This window comes from Myodes glareolus, chromosome 21 (assembly GCF_982192425.1).
Source record: "Myodes glareolus chromosome 21, mMyoGla1.1, whole genome shotgun sequence".
NCBI classification, from domain to species: Eukaryota; Metazoa; Chordata; class Mammalia; order Rodentia; family Cricetidae; genus Myodes; species Myodes glareolus.
In genome coordinates this window covers 32,963,059-32,977,573 of record NC_142046.1, presented here as the reverse complement: position 1 = coordinate 32,977,573, position 14,515 = coordinate 32,963,059, and the positions used below count along the sequence as shown (strand labels likewise).

At 42.4% G+C, this 14,515-nt stretch overlaps 1 protein-coding gene across 16 annotated transcripts in view; it reads right to left on the bottom strand.

The window, feature by feature from the left end:
- Lypd6b (LY6/PLAUR domain containing 6B) overlaps nucleotides 1–14,515 on the bottom strand; it is a 176,738-nt gene that overhangs the window by 20,991 nt on the left and 141,232 nt on the right. For 10 of the 16 annotated variants that reach the window (XM_085681141.2, XM_085681149.2, XM_085681144.2 and 7 more), the window contains one exon: nucleotides 10,923–10,981. The exons of 4 other annotated variants lie outside the window; for them this stretch is intronic. The gene's annotated coding sequence lies outside the window, so the exon portion shown is untranslated. Of the gene's footprint in view, nucleotides 1–7,570; nucleotides 7,646–10,922; nucleotides 10,982–14,515 lie in introns of all 16 variants that reach the window. 2 more of the 16 variants (XM_085681145.2, XM_087899933.1) reach the window with 2 other exon arrangements.

Genomic DNA, 14,515 nt, shown 5'->3' with positions numbered 1-14,515 from the left:
CAGTCAACTACTAAATCATCCCTGGGTCAAGGAAGAAATAAAGAAAGAAATTAAAGTCTTCCTTGAATTTAACGAAAATAAAGACACAACATACTCAAACCTATGGGACACAATGAAAGCAGTGCTAAGAAGAAAGTTCATAGCACTAAGTGCCCAATTAAAGAAAATGGAGAAAGCACACATTGGAGACTTAACAGCACACCTGAAAGCTCTGGAAAAAAAAGAAGCAGACTCACCCAGGAGGAGTAGAAGAATGGAAATAATCAAACTGAAGGCTGAAATCAACAAAATAGAAACACAGAAAACAATCCAAAGAATCAACGAAACAAAAAGTTGGTTCTTGGAGAAAATCAACAAGATTGACAAACCCCTAGCCAAACTAATCAAACGGCAGAGAGAGAACACTCAAATTAATAAGATCAGAAATGAAAAGGGGGACATAACAACAGACACAGAGGAAATTCAGAGAATCATTAGATCTTACTACGAAAGTTTATATGCCACAAAGTTGGATAATGTACAAGAACTGGATTGGTTTTTAGATAAATACCATTTACCAAAGTTAAATCAAGACCAGGTGAACAATCTAAATGGACCTGTTAGTCACGAAGAATTAGAAGCTGTTATCGAAAACCTCCCGACCAAAAAAAGCCCAGAGCCAGATGGTTTCAATGCAGAATTCTACCAGAACTTCCAAGAAGAGCTGATACCTATACTCCTTAAGGTATTTCACAATATAGAAACAGAAGAGTCATTGCCAAACTCTTTTTATGAAGCTACAGTTACCCTGATACCAAAACCACATAAAGACACAACCAAGAAAGAGAATTACATGCCAATCTCACTCATGAACATCGACGCAAAAATTCTTGACAAAATCCTGGCAAACCGAATCCAAGAACACATTAGAAAAATTATCCATTATGATCAAGTAGGCTTCATCCCAGAGATGCAGGGCTGGTTCAACATACGCAAATCTATCAATGTAATCCATCATATAAATAAACTGAAGGAGAAAAACCGTATGATCATTTCATTAGATGCTGAAAAAGCATTTGACAAAATTCAACATCCCTTTATGACAAAGGTGTTGAAGAGATTGGAGATACAAGGATCATACCTAAATATAATAAAAGCTATTTACAGCAAGCCGACAGCTAACATCAAACTGAATGGAGAGAAACTCAAAGCCATTCCATTGAAATCAGGAACACGACAAGTCTGTCCACTCTCCCCATACCTCTTCAATATAGTGCTTGAAGTTCTAGCAATAGCAATACGACAACATAAGGGGATCAAGGGGATTCGAATTGGAAAGGAAGAAGTTAAACTCTCATTATTTGCAGACGATATGATAGTATACATGAGCGACCCCAAAAACTCTACCAAAGAAGTCCTACAGCTGATAGACACCTTTTGTAATGTGGCAGGATACAAGATCAACTCCAAAAAATCAGTTGCCCTCCTATACAAAAAGGATAAAGAAGAAGGGAGGGAAATCAGAGAAACTTCACCTTTCACGATAGTCACAAATAGCATAAAATATCTTGGGATAACTCTGACCAAGGAAGTGAAAAACCTATTTGACAAGAACTTTAAGTCTTTGAAGAAAGAAATTAAGGAGGATACCAGAAAATGGAAAGATCTCCCCTGCTCGTGGATTGGGAGGATCAGCATAGTAAAAATGGCAATTCTACCAAAAGTAATCTATAGATTCAATGCAATCCCCATCAAAATCCCATCAAAATTCTTCACAGACCTTAAGAGAATAATAATAAATTTTATATGGAAAAACAAAAAACCCAGGATAGCCAAAACAATCTTATATAATAAAGGAACTTCTGGAGGTATAACCATCCCTGACTTCAAACACTATTACACAGCTACAGTATTGAAAACAGCTTGGTACTGGCAGAAGAACAGAGAAGTCGACCTATGGAATCGAATAGAAGACCCAGATATTAACCCACAAACCTATGAACACTTGATTTTCGACAAGGGAGCTAAAGGTATGCAATGGAAGAAGGAAAGCATCTTTAACAAATAGTGCTGGCATAACTGGATGTCAACCTGTAGAAGAATGAAAGTAGATCCATATCTATCACCATGCACAAAAATCAAGTCCAAATGGATTAAAGACCTCAACATTAATCTGACCACTTTGAACCTGATAGAAGAGAAAGTGGGAAGTAGTCTACAAGACATAGGCACAGGAGACCACTTCCTAGGTAGAACCCCAGTAGCACAGACAATAAGAGAATCAATGAATAAATGGGACCTCCTGAAACTGAGAAGCTTCTGTAAAGCAAAGGACACTGTCAGTAAGACAAAAAGGCTACCTTCTGACTGGGAGAAGATCTTCACCAACCCCTCATCATACAAAGGCCTGATCTCCAAAATATACAAAGAACTCAAGAAACTAGACACTAAAACTCTAATTAACCCAATTAAAAAATGGGGTGCTGATCTGAACAGAGAATTCTCAACAGAAGAACTTCGAATGGCCAAAAGACACTTAAGGTCATGCTCAACATCCTTAGCGATCAGGGAAATGCAAATCAAAACAACTATGAGATACCATTTTACACCGGTCAGATTAGCTAAAGTCAAAAACACCAATGATAGCCTATGCTGGAGAGGATGTAAAGAGAGGGGAACTCTCATCCATTGTTGGTGGGAATGCAAACTCGTGCAGCCACTGTGGAAATCAGTGTGGCGGTTTCTCAGGAAACTGGGAGTCAACCTCCCTCAGGACCCAGCAATTCTACTCTTGGGAATATACCCAAGAGATGCCCTATCATACCACAAAAGCATTTGTTCAACTATGTTCATAGCAGCACTATTTGTAATAGCCAGAACATGGAAACAACCTAGGTGCCCCTCAATAGAAGAATGGTTAAAAAAAGGTGTGGAACATATATACATTAGAGTTTTACTCAGCGGTAAAAAAACAATGACATCTTGAATTTTGCATGCAAATGGATGGGCATAGAAAACGCTTTACTGAGTGAGGTAACCCAGACCCCAAAAGAGGAAAATGGTATGTATTCACTCATAAGTGGATTCTAGCCATAATTAAAGGCCTTTGAGCCTATTATTCGTGATCCTAGAGAAGCTAAATAAGAAGGTGAACCTGAAGAAAATCATGTAGTTAACCTCCTGGAGATTGGAAGTAGACAAGAGTGCCAGGCAACCTCAGGTGCATGGGGGGTGGGGGGTTGTTGGAAGGGGAGAGGGTTAAAGAGAAGGGAGTAGGGGAGGAATGGGGAAAGCTCGGGGGATTGGGATGGGGGGGAGGTAGGAAGGATGGATATGGGATCAGAGAAGTATATATCTCAACTAAGGGAGTCATTTTAGGGTTTACAAGAGATTTGATTATAAAGGGGATCCCAGGTCCAAGGAGAGATCCCCAGATTGTTCTCTGGACAGAGAAGAGGGTGCCTGAACCGGCCTTGGCTCATAACCATACTGATGAATATTTTGCATATCACCATAGAACCTTCATCTGGCGATGGATGGAGATTGAGACAGAGACCCACATTAGAACACTGGACTTAACTCCCTAGGTCCAAACAAGAAGCAGAAGGAAAGAGAACGTGAGCACGAAGGCAAGACCAGAGGGAACCTTCACCCGTTGATGGATGGAGATTGAGACAGAGACCCACATTGGAGCACTGGACTGAGCCCCCAAGGTCTAAATGAGGAGCATAAGGAGGGAGACCATGATCAAGAAAGGCAAGACCGTGAGGAGTGTGTTCACCCACTGATACAAGGGGACTGATCTAATGAGAGTTCACCAGGGCCAGTTGGACTGGGACTGAACGAGCACGTGATCTAGCCAGATTCTCTGAATGTGGCCAGATTCTCTGAATGTGGCTGGCACGGGGTCTTTCTGAAAAGCCATTGACAATGACACTGGGACTTTTTTCCTCTGCATATACTGGATGTTTGGGATCCAGTCTGTTTGGATGCTCACCTTCCTGGACCTGGAGGGAGGGGGGAGGAACTTGAACTTCCCACAGGGCAGGAAACCCTGACTGCTCTTAGGGATGGAGAGGGAGGAGGAGAGGGAGTGGGGGGAGTGGGAGGGTGTTGGGAGGAGGGGCGGAAATGGAAACTTTTATAAATTAATAAACTTAAAAAAAAATAATAACAAGGAGGTTTCCTTTAACGGATCCAGACAGATTGGTTTCACTGACACGGACCAACGGTAGGAAGCTCCATTAGTCAGCCTTGTGACCACAGCAAGGATCCTCAGTAACCAACTCCAAGGGAAAATAAGTTCACTTTGACTTGAATGAAAGTTTCATCTGGTGATGAGCTGGCTCGTTGTCTGCAGCTTGTGGAGAGGCAGTACAATGTGGTTGGGGGGGCACAGCATACCTCAACTGCTCACCTCATGGCCAGAAAGAAGAAGAGAGAAAGAACAAGGGGCTGAGGCCCTACTTTCCCCTTAGTGACCATCCTCACTATGGCCTAAAGACCTTCCAATAGCCCTGCCCACCTTGTCTTTGTCTTTCTTTGTGATATTTTTGTTGGTGGTTTTGAGACAACTCTGCTGGCCTGGAATTCTCTATGAGGATCCAGGTGGCCTCAGATGCACAGGGATCCACCTACCTCTGCCTCCAGTGTGCTGGGACTAAAGGTGTGTACCCAGCTAGGACCTACCTTACAATCTGTCCCTAGAGCAGTGGCCTAGGGATCAAGACTTTCACATGGGCTACTGAAGGACATCTGTGATCTGATCAATAGCAGACTCCAACACAAATGTGTTGACTAAATGTGGGACTCTCCTTCACATAGGTGGAAGAGTTCTTAGCAGTTCGCTTCTGTAAATGATTTTTAAGAAGTTCATGCCAAATCATTTACATACTAATGCTTTTTACATACTGAATAAAAACCTACGCTGGACGAGAGGATAGAAAAAAGCCCAGAAGAGGTGGATTTCCTTCTGTGAACAGCATTCTCCCTCTGTTATGTTTCCCTTTGCTCTGTGTTTCTTAGGAGGTGAGCGAGACACAGTAGAACACGTAAATCATCACTGTCGGTGTTTAAACTGTCCAATGTTTAAATAAATTGATGTGCCTTGAGAGCTGCCGTAGTAGGACGCACTGAGTGGTATAGGATGACGTCTAAGATCCAATTTGATGAGCGCCAGATGCAGCTGTCATTTGACCATTTGCTTTAAAAACAAAAAAGCTAACAGCCAGGTGTGGTGGTCACTTTTAATGTCACTACCTGGAGGCAGAAACAGGTGAGTCTCTTTAAGTTCCAGGCCAGCCTGGTCTACAAAGTGAGATCAAGCCTAGCCAGGACTACCTGGTGAAACTTTCCTGCCTATATTAAAAATAAATAAATTAAATAAATAAATAAATAAATAAAATTTTAAAAGGGCTAAGGCATAATACTGAAAGGTAATCCAGCTCACATTTTTTTGCTTCCAGGTAGACAAATACAAGAGCTCTTTTCCTTTCTTCATGGAAGATGCATGTCTTTTTTATTTTATGTATATTTTTTATTTTATGTATAAGAGTGCTCTATCTGCACATACAACTTTATTCCAGAAGAGGTTATAGGATTCCACTGTAGATGGTTATGAGCCACCACCATGGGGTCATTGGGAATTGAACTCAGGACCTCTGGAAGAGCAGTCAATGTTCTGAACCACTGAGCCATCTCTCCAGCCCAAAGAGGCGTGTCTTTAAAATTGAGGGAAAGACTGAAGTGGATAACAGTCTTACAGGGGGCTGCAGGCAAACAGGTCCTAGCATGCTGTAACTGAGTACTGTCGGCAGAACTGCATGGATGCAAACTGCACAGAAACACAGGGTGGGCAGAGAACGCATGGCTTTTATGGTCCACATCCATGCTTATTGTACTGAACACATTTCCTTTAATAACCAAATGAAGCTTTCTTAAAAGAATCCCAAGCTGTTGAGTGAAGCTGTGTGTGCTGCCAAGGGGGAAGGTGAGCATTCTCAGTCATTCCACGTGTAAGGTATAGAACGGTTTGCTTTGGCTCAGATGACATAAAAACGAGCATAAAAGTAATGTGTTCATACACGTGAATTTCTTACTTTAATTTTCCTGAACATACTCTAACATGAAAGAATGTGGCAAAGCAGAAATCATAGGTGATAAGTTCATTTGGACACATATTTGCTTATGTATATATGGATACCCAAAAGCATGTGTGTGTAAATGTATATATGTATTTTATGGGATGACTCGATTACTTAAGCCAAGCTATAAAAGCATATGTACAACTCCGTTTAAGAGGCTGAATTATCAGGTGTCCTACTTGGCTTCTCTGTTGCTGTGCTAAGGACCATGAACTTGGGGAGGAAAGGGTTTTGTACATCTTCCATTTCCAAATGACAGTCCATCATTGAGGGAAGCCAAGGCAGAAACTCAAACAATACAGGAACCTAGAGGCAGGAACTAGAGCAGAGGAACACTGCCAACTGGCTTGTTCCTCATGGGTTGCTCAGCCTGCATGTTGATACTACCCAGGACCACCTGCCCAGGGCTGGCACCACTCACAGTGGGCTGGGGCCTCCCACATCAATTATTAATCCAGAAAATGCCCCACAGGCCACAGGCCAATCTAACAAAAGCATTTTTTTTTCAGTTGAGGGTCCCTTTTCCCAGATGACCCTGGCTTGTGTCAAACTGACAAAAATGTAATCAGTACACCAGTAATCTCACAGTTTACAGCATCCACCAGTGACCAATAATCTCATGGCTTACAGCACCCACCAGTGACCAATAATCTCATGGTTCACAGCACCCATAGTTGCCCATAGGGAGAACCCAACTGGAACAACACACTGTCCTGTTTCCTCTTTTCTCCTCTGTCCTGGGACATTATGTCACTGGCCATTGTTTATGAAGCCACTACTAGCTCAATTTTATTCTCAACTCTCCATCTAAAAATAAACGGTACAAGCAAACAACGAATCGGCAGAGACCATTTTGAAACGTGAGGGCGTTTAAAACCCAACAATAAACTGCACGCTATGGCAAAAGAAGATTGTGCTGACTTTTGCATAGTCACAAAACCCAGAACAGATTCTTCAAAGAACTCTCTGGGAGCCGACAAGCTTATAAAAGCAGTCCTAAGTAAAAAAATTCTGTATCTTGCATATATAGCAAAGTTACAGCGTGTCACTAGCAATATAAATCGTCACTATTACCACTCGGAGCAGAAGGAAATGTACATATATAAAGATATATATGTGCATAATTTTGTATTCCCAGAGGAAACTGAAAAATTATGTGCATTAAATAGCGTTTTAATTGCAACATGAAAAACGATATTTAATGGCTGGTAATGTGGCTCGCAGTCCCACAAGGGTAAAGTCAAGCGAAGATGCTGCCTGATATAATGGGGAAAAATTGGCCTTTGGGCCTGAGCAGAAATTCTGACTTTCACCTCTATTCTCTCTCACTCAATCATCATGAAACTCAGTTTCCCTATCAGTAAAATAGAAATATCATATACGCATTTATAGAGTTTAGAGAATTAAAGGGAGATAAAAGCTAAAATGATGTCACAATGCCAACTTACCAAGCTAAATGTGGAGAATTATTCTTCCATGATGGGTTATTATACTGGCCAATATCAGTTCAGAAGCTGAAAAGACTCAAATTCAATAAGTATATTTTCAGTTCTCAAATTCTATGATTATCTGAAGATATATGAAATTGTGATTTAAAATCTCTGAAAAACAGCAGGTGGAACAATATTCAGCTGTCCTTGGATTGAAACATCTCACCTCCCAAGGAAACTCCGTAAGAAAGATAGTAAATGACTCAAAATACATTCAGGAAGTCCCTGAAACTGATCAGATTCACTAGATCCCGCCCTCTCTGGAGTAAAAAATAAAGGCTGCTTGAAAATTACTCTCAGACAAACCAAGCAGCCCTGAAAACGCAGAGACCAAACAAGCAGCCCCAAAGAAGCAGAAACCAGCTGAATTACTTTACAGGGTCTTAGGCCATCTGAGCTACCTGGACAGGACACTTTCCAACCTGTTGAGTGCCTGCAGGCTGTGTAGTGAGCTCCAGATTCCCAGCTTTTGTGAGCTGCTATCCATGCTGGGGTGGGTTTTAGTGATGCAGCTGTCTCTGAGTCATTTCTGTACTTATAAGTAATCCCTTACCATATTCTTGTAAGTAATCGCAATAAAACTCATTGGTTCACCAAACTGGAATTTGGTAATATCCGTACTTGGGTCTGTCGTGGGCAGTAGACATGCGTATTATATCTCCCCAAGGAAAGTCTTGACACACAGCAACAAACATGCAGGAGCTCTTACAGCCTTTGCCTCACAAAGCCATAAGTGTTCTTACATACCATTTCATTACTTTAAATGCATATCACACTTTCCATCCTGCTTGGAAGATCCAGTTCAACTATTTCTCATTTGCAAAACCTTCATATCTGTTCTAGCCTGCAGGATGGTTTCTAGCTAAGAAAATCATGAAGCTTGTTTGTAAGATACAAGGCTGACCTCCTTGGAGGCTTTGGAGATGGCTTAGTGGGTAAATTCCTCGCTGGGCAAGCACGAGGACCCAAGCTCAGATCCTCAGCACTCAGGTAAAAGCTGGGAACAGTGGGGTGCATCTCTAACCAGAGTTCTTAGAACAGGATCCAAGACAAGGACTTGTGAAGGTTGCTAGACAACCAGCCTAGACCAATCAGTGAGCTCCAGGTTCAATAAGAGACGCTGCCTCAAAAAACTATGGTGAGGAATGACTGAGGAAGACATTTGAGCACATGCATAAATGACAACATGCGTGTACCTAAGTTTATTAATACACAACACACACACACACACACACACACACACACACACACACACACACACCAAAAAAACCAAATCCAAACAAACAAAAAACCTGTACTACTATCCTTTTTTAGAACTAGGCAGAAAAAGTTCCAATCCTTGCTTGGAAATGGATTTAAGCTCTCTACGAGATTTACAGACATTACAGGCAAGGCACTGCCAATTAAAAATATTATTTCTTTTCTACAAACAGAATTTTCATTTCCATTGTGAAAATTTATCAAAGTGAGTAAGCTTTCGCTCAATTAATTTCCCATTTGGAGGCCATGAGAACTCTAGTTTCGGCAACTAATGCTTTCTATTGTTCAGTGCACACATTCCCTTCCCTTAAGCATGCTGTAGCAATGTGATCCACTGGCTCCGTCTGGCGAAGAGGAAATGACTTCACTTACTCCTTCCTCAAGACCCACCACCTTGCATCTCTCCATCCCTTCTGTGCTGGGAAGACAAGCACACACCATTCAGAGTTCCCTTCCCAATGGCTCAGGTTTGGCTTGGCCAACAGCACCGGCTCACAGATTGCCAGGCGGTCAGTAGCAAAGCCTGGCTGGGGATCGATCCCCATGACTACTTACTTCCCTTATACCACTATGTCTATTACTGCCTACCAGGGGGCACGCCACACCTAGCACTTCTTAGAGGCTAATAACCATTTGCCCTTATCCTCTAGGCCTGAATTATGATGGAAATGGCTCTTCTCTGCAGCTAACTCTAGAGTCTGGTATTATTGTTGAGGGCTTCCTGGGCCATTGTGAATGCCTCCTTGTTAACTTTCTGAAATAGCAGCAGTCGATTGTGTCATCTGGTTCCTGCCAGAACTCCAAATGAATCCTGAATCCAGTCTCTAGACACCAGGACGAGACCCACTCTGGCCACCACTGCCCTTTGCTGTAGCAGAGCGATCACGGGAAACGCTGTAGTGCATGAAGTCTCGTTACCAGTAATGAGGAAGAACTATGCTCTCTCCATCTGTGAGGAATCAACACCTGGCTAATACAGCAAATCAATCAATAAGAACCCGAAAACACCACTGGGTCCTTATCAGAAGATAAATGTAGTTGAGTATTTTATAACCTCATTCAAATATTACAACCTCAACAAAATTTAGTGATTCCTAACCTGACCATCTTGAAGTGTATCATGGACTAAGCAGAACGAGGTGAGCAACATAGGACAAAATACCTTAGGAAAATGAACACAGACAGCTATTAACATAGCAATGAAGTCATGAAGCCCCATACATCCAGAGGTGCTCCTTCTCGTTGCATTACACACATACAGATATGTATATGTGCTTATACATATCTGCATGGAAACAAGTCTATCTGAATGTAACCAATCCACGGACTACTGAAACCTCTATAATTGAGTTGTCTTATGCTCTACAATTTCTTTCCTAAGGCATCTTATTTTATAAACTAACACTGGATTTTTCTCTTGACATTAGGTTTCTCTCCAATTAAGAACCTTCTTCCAAAGTGTCTGTTCTTGTTTGGATCATAAGAGTCCACCAATGGCTTATGTAATGAAGTCACCAATATAACAATGTTCAGTGGTTGAACTTTGGGGAAGTGACTGATCACTTCTGTCCCCACCACTGGATTGGTCCATTGATGACTTACACTTTGATGGACACTTGGGAGATGTTGGAAGCTTGAAGAGAGTGCATCCTTGAGTACTGTCTTTGGGGACCATGTCTTATCCCTGGCCCATCCTTTTCATCATCTCTAATCTCTGATTTTTGGCCATGAGGAGGTAAGCAACTCTGCAACTCACCATGATGTTGTGCCTTATCATGGTGCAGAAGCAGCAAAACCACTCTACATGGACCAGAGCCTCCGAAATCACCAAGCAAAATAAATCCTTCTCCTTTAAGTTGATCTCTGCCCTCTGCCCCGGTGTTTTGCCACAAGAAGCTGAACAACATGCTTTCTCACTCCTCCCATGGCATCTCACCTTTCACACCCAAAGGCTCCCCCCATCCTCCACCAGGACAATGTTGTCAGGAGACTCATTCGCCCCAGTAAAGGGAACTGCTCTACTTCACCTTCCTTGTGCACTTGAACTCACCTTTCTTAATCAAGTCTTCCTCCTCCTCTTCTCTTCCCCGCTGCTCTCATTCAAGGTCGCTTAGCAAAATAAAACAAACAAAACAGTTGAGCTTACAATGCACATTCAGATCTCATCCATATTCTACACCAATGGTCAGGAAACTGGTCCATTCCCTTGACTCTAAACTAGAGCAGTTCCCATCTACCCTTTAGTAGTTGGGCTCGAACGACAGGAGAGTATCCCAACCCAAAGGCCTTGAAACCTCAAATTAGCACATTCACTACACGCTATGATTCATCCCTAAAGAACATTCCGGCCTGCCACTAATGATCTCTCCACACATGGCTGTGAGGTAAGCATGATGTGGTCATCGCCAAGGTGTGAGGAATTGGAGCTGGGGAGGTCACAGGCTGTGCTAAAGTTATTAAGGATGCTGACAGGGGAACTATGTCATCGTACAAGAATCTGGCTCAGCGTCTCTGCCCGCTCTAGAATCTAGACCTATTTACCACATATTGTTCACTTATTCCTTCCTGAACTTTGTTGAAGGTGCAGGCAGAGTCCAGCAGATAGGAGCGTGTCAACAAAAGATCATGCTCGACTCCGGCAGTGTCGTTTCTACACTCACCCAGCATCACATCACCAGCCCAGACCTTCTCCAGAAAGACGTCTAACTGGAGAGCTTTGGTCCTGTCTTTCGCAAACAAGGCTGAGAACGACACACCCTCCCCCAGCTCACTCTCAGATCTTCAGAGCCACCGGTGGGCAGGCAGTCTTGGGGCTCCATGTCACTGGATGCTGAGCCTGTAACCTACTCAAAGCAGCAACACAGTGGCAGAGTCTTCCTGACACACCTGACCAGGGCCCTGCTCTGCGGCACACGCTGGTCTCTAGAAAATATTTCAACTTCCTCTAGTGTCAGCCTTTCTGGTTCTGCAGAAGGAGAACCAGGGTAAGCCAGTGCCCAGAGAGAAGCAAGTGTCAAGCTCCAAGGCCAGGCCTGTTTTCTCCAGTTGATTCCTCATCACCCTCTACTGCTCCAAGTCCCAAGCCTTTTCGTTATCACTATTTCCTTTCCTATTCTCTAGAGCAGAGAAACTTTTCCTACTCATGGTCCCCTCTGTCTGAGAAACTCTTGGGCATTCCCAGGTGTATAAAAGAGGTGTATAAATCTAACCGACTCACAAAAATCTAACCAACTCACAATAAGTCAAAACAAATTTTATATTAAAGTAACTCTTTGACATACATATGATTTTGCTGTTAAAATGGAAAGTACATTTACATACTAATGAGATGGATAAACTTGGTCATTTTTACATGATGGGCTGGTGTGATAGCCTTCTGGCTAAAGATGCCCACTGCCAAGACTGACGATCTGAGTACAATCCTGAGAACATACATGGTAGAAGAAGAGAGTTATTTTCTGACCTCTGGATAAGTGTCACTGTTATGATACGACATGAGATGGGACCTTGGATGATCGGTCCAAACCACAGAGGGTGAGGGACAAACATGCCATGCAGACCGAGCTTACATAGGGAGTTTTATTAGGGGAAGGGATGGGAGAGGGGAGTGAGAAAGGAAGCACAGAGCTGCCTCGTGGGAAGAGAAAAAGAGAGAGAAAGAGTAAAAGGAAGAAGAGGAAGAAATAGGCAGAGGTCCACCTTTTAAAGGGGTTGGTCCCCAAGGGGTGGGGCCAGGTGTGCCTGGATGCTGACAATCACGTCATGTGAGTGCCTCCCCACCCAAAATAAATATCAAAAGAGACTTCTAAAAGGATTCAGTTTTGGCTGAATATTTGATTCTGCAGGACACGAGGCTCGTCTACACCATTTGCAGTTGACTGGTATTGATTTTATATTAGTCAGTGCTGAGACTGCCACTTTGCGTTAATGTGCTGTACAAAATGCAGAAGCAATGTTTGTGGCCGTTTTGGAAATTGTTGGAAATTCCATCCTCGTTCCAAGTCAAAATGCATTCCACAATATTTCTATGGAGCTCAAGTCAGCAACACAATTTGCAAGTCTTAAAATTCAACATCATAACACAATCGAACTCAAAGATACACTACATCAATACTTATGTGCTGAGACATGATGGTAGGAAAATATTAAAGTTCCTTGTTTTCACAAGTAAAACATGTTTTTAATAAGAGCAGAAAACTGTGTTGACAGTAAAAACACTGCAGTTCACAGCATAACACTGTCTTAATCCGAGCTGACTGTTCCAAAAGGCAATACTCGATGGCATGCAGGGTGTAGGTATGCATGGTGCAAAGAATGCAAGCTGTATGTGCAGAACCAAGATTGCAGTGAAGCTGCGTGGTGCAACACAGATGAGCACTGCAGAAATACCTCGGAGGAATTATGCATTATGAATTAATCAAGCTTAGGTTCTTATACGCTCAAAATCCTTCACTCACTCCTGCCAGCGTTGTCAGGAGCCCACATGCTATCGCGACTCACAATTTAAGAAGCTGTTTAGTAGCATCTGCTTTTGCTGGTCCTTTTCTTCGGGAGCACACTCGCACACATGCCAGCTCCCGCTCCTACGCTGTCGCTTGCTACATTTCCAGCCTGAGGAAGCAGTTTGTAAATCGTTTTCCACCACCTTTATACAGCATGGATTGACTAGCACCTTACTGCTTCATTTAGGTAGTAGTCCTAATAATCATTAAAAATGCCCTAACATTCCAATAATTCAAATAGTGCCGTACTATAAGTAGAGAGACATACAGTATAGAATAGAAAGTCCAGAAATAAACTTCAATATACTGGCAAGGTAAAACCGACTTTAAAAAGTTAAGTTGGGCTGGAGAGATGGCTCAGAGGTTAAGAGCACTGACTGTTCTTCCGGAGGTCCTGTGTTCAATTCCCAGCAACCACATGGCGGCTCACACCTATCTACAATGAGATCTGATGTCTTCTTCTGGCCTGCAGGCATGCATGCAGACAGAAACACTGTATACTAAATAAATAAATCTTTAAAAAAAAAAGTTAAGTTGGGACAACAGAATGGATAGAAATAAAATCCGAAGCTATGAAATTCCAGAGGAAAATATACAAAGTGGCATCAGATGATCTTGGGAATTCTTACCATAATAATGTTATGACGTATGTTCTTTAAAAACCTCCTTTTATGTTATTAACATAAATTGATACACTTAGGAAGTAAATCGTACAACGTCTGGAATTCGTGCATTAATATTCTCAATATGAGTGGGCCAACAGATCAGACTGGGCAATATTTCAGATTACTAATACTGGATGGTGGACGCCCGGCATGTGCTCTACAACTCCCTCTAATTGGTGCACGTCGGAAATGTCTTCATCATTTCTAAGCAGCATAAGAAACTGAGAATGGTGAGCGCAGAGTGGGGAACGGTCCTTCCAGCTATGATTCAAAACATAGGAGAGGGAGAACTAAAGTTCCAGCGATTCCGCCATGCTTTTTAAAACGTTCCATTTACAAAATACATATGCCATAAGCAAAGTCAAGACCCAGGTAACAGCCTGGGGGAAAGTATGTTCAACTCAAATCACAGACAAAAACTCAGATAATTTTGCTAGTACGGAAGGAAGCAACTACGAGCAGTCCTTAGGAAACCA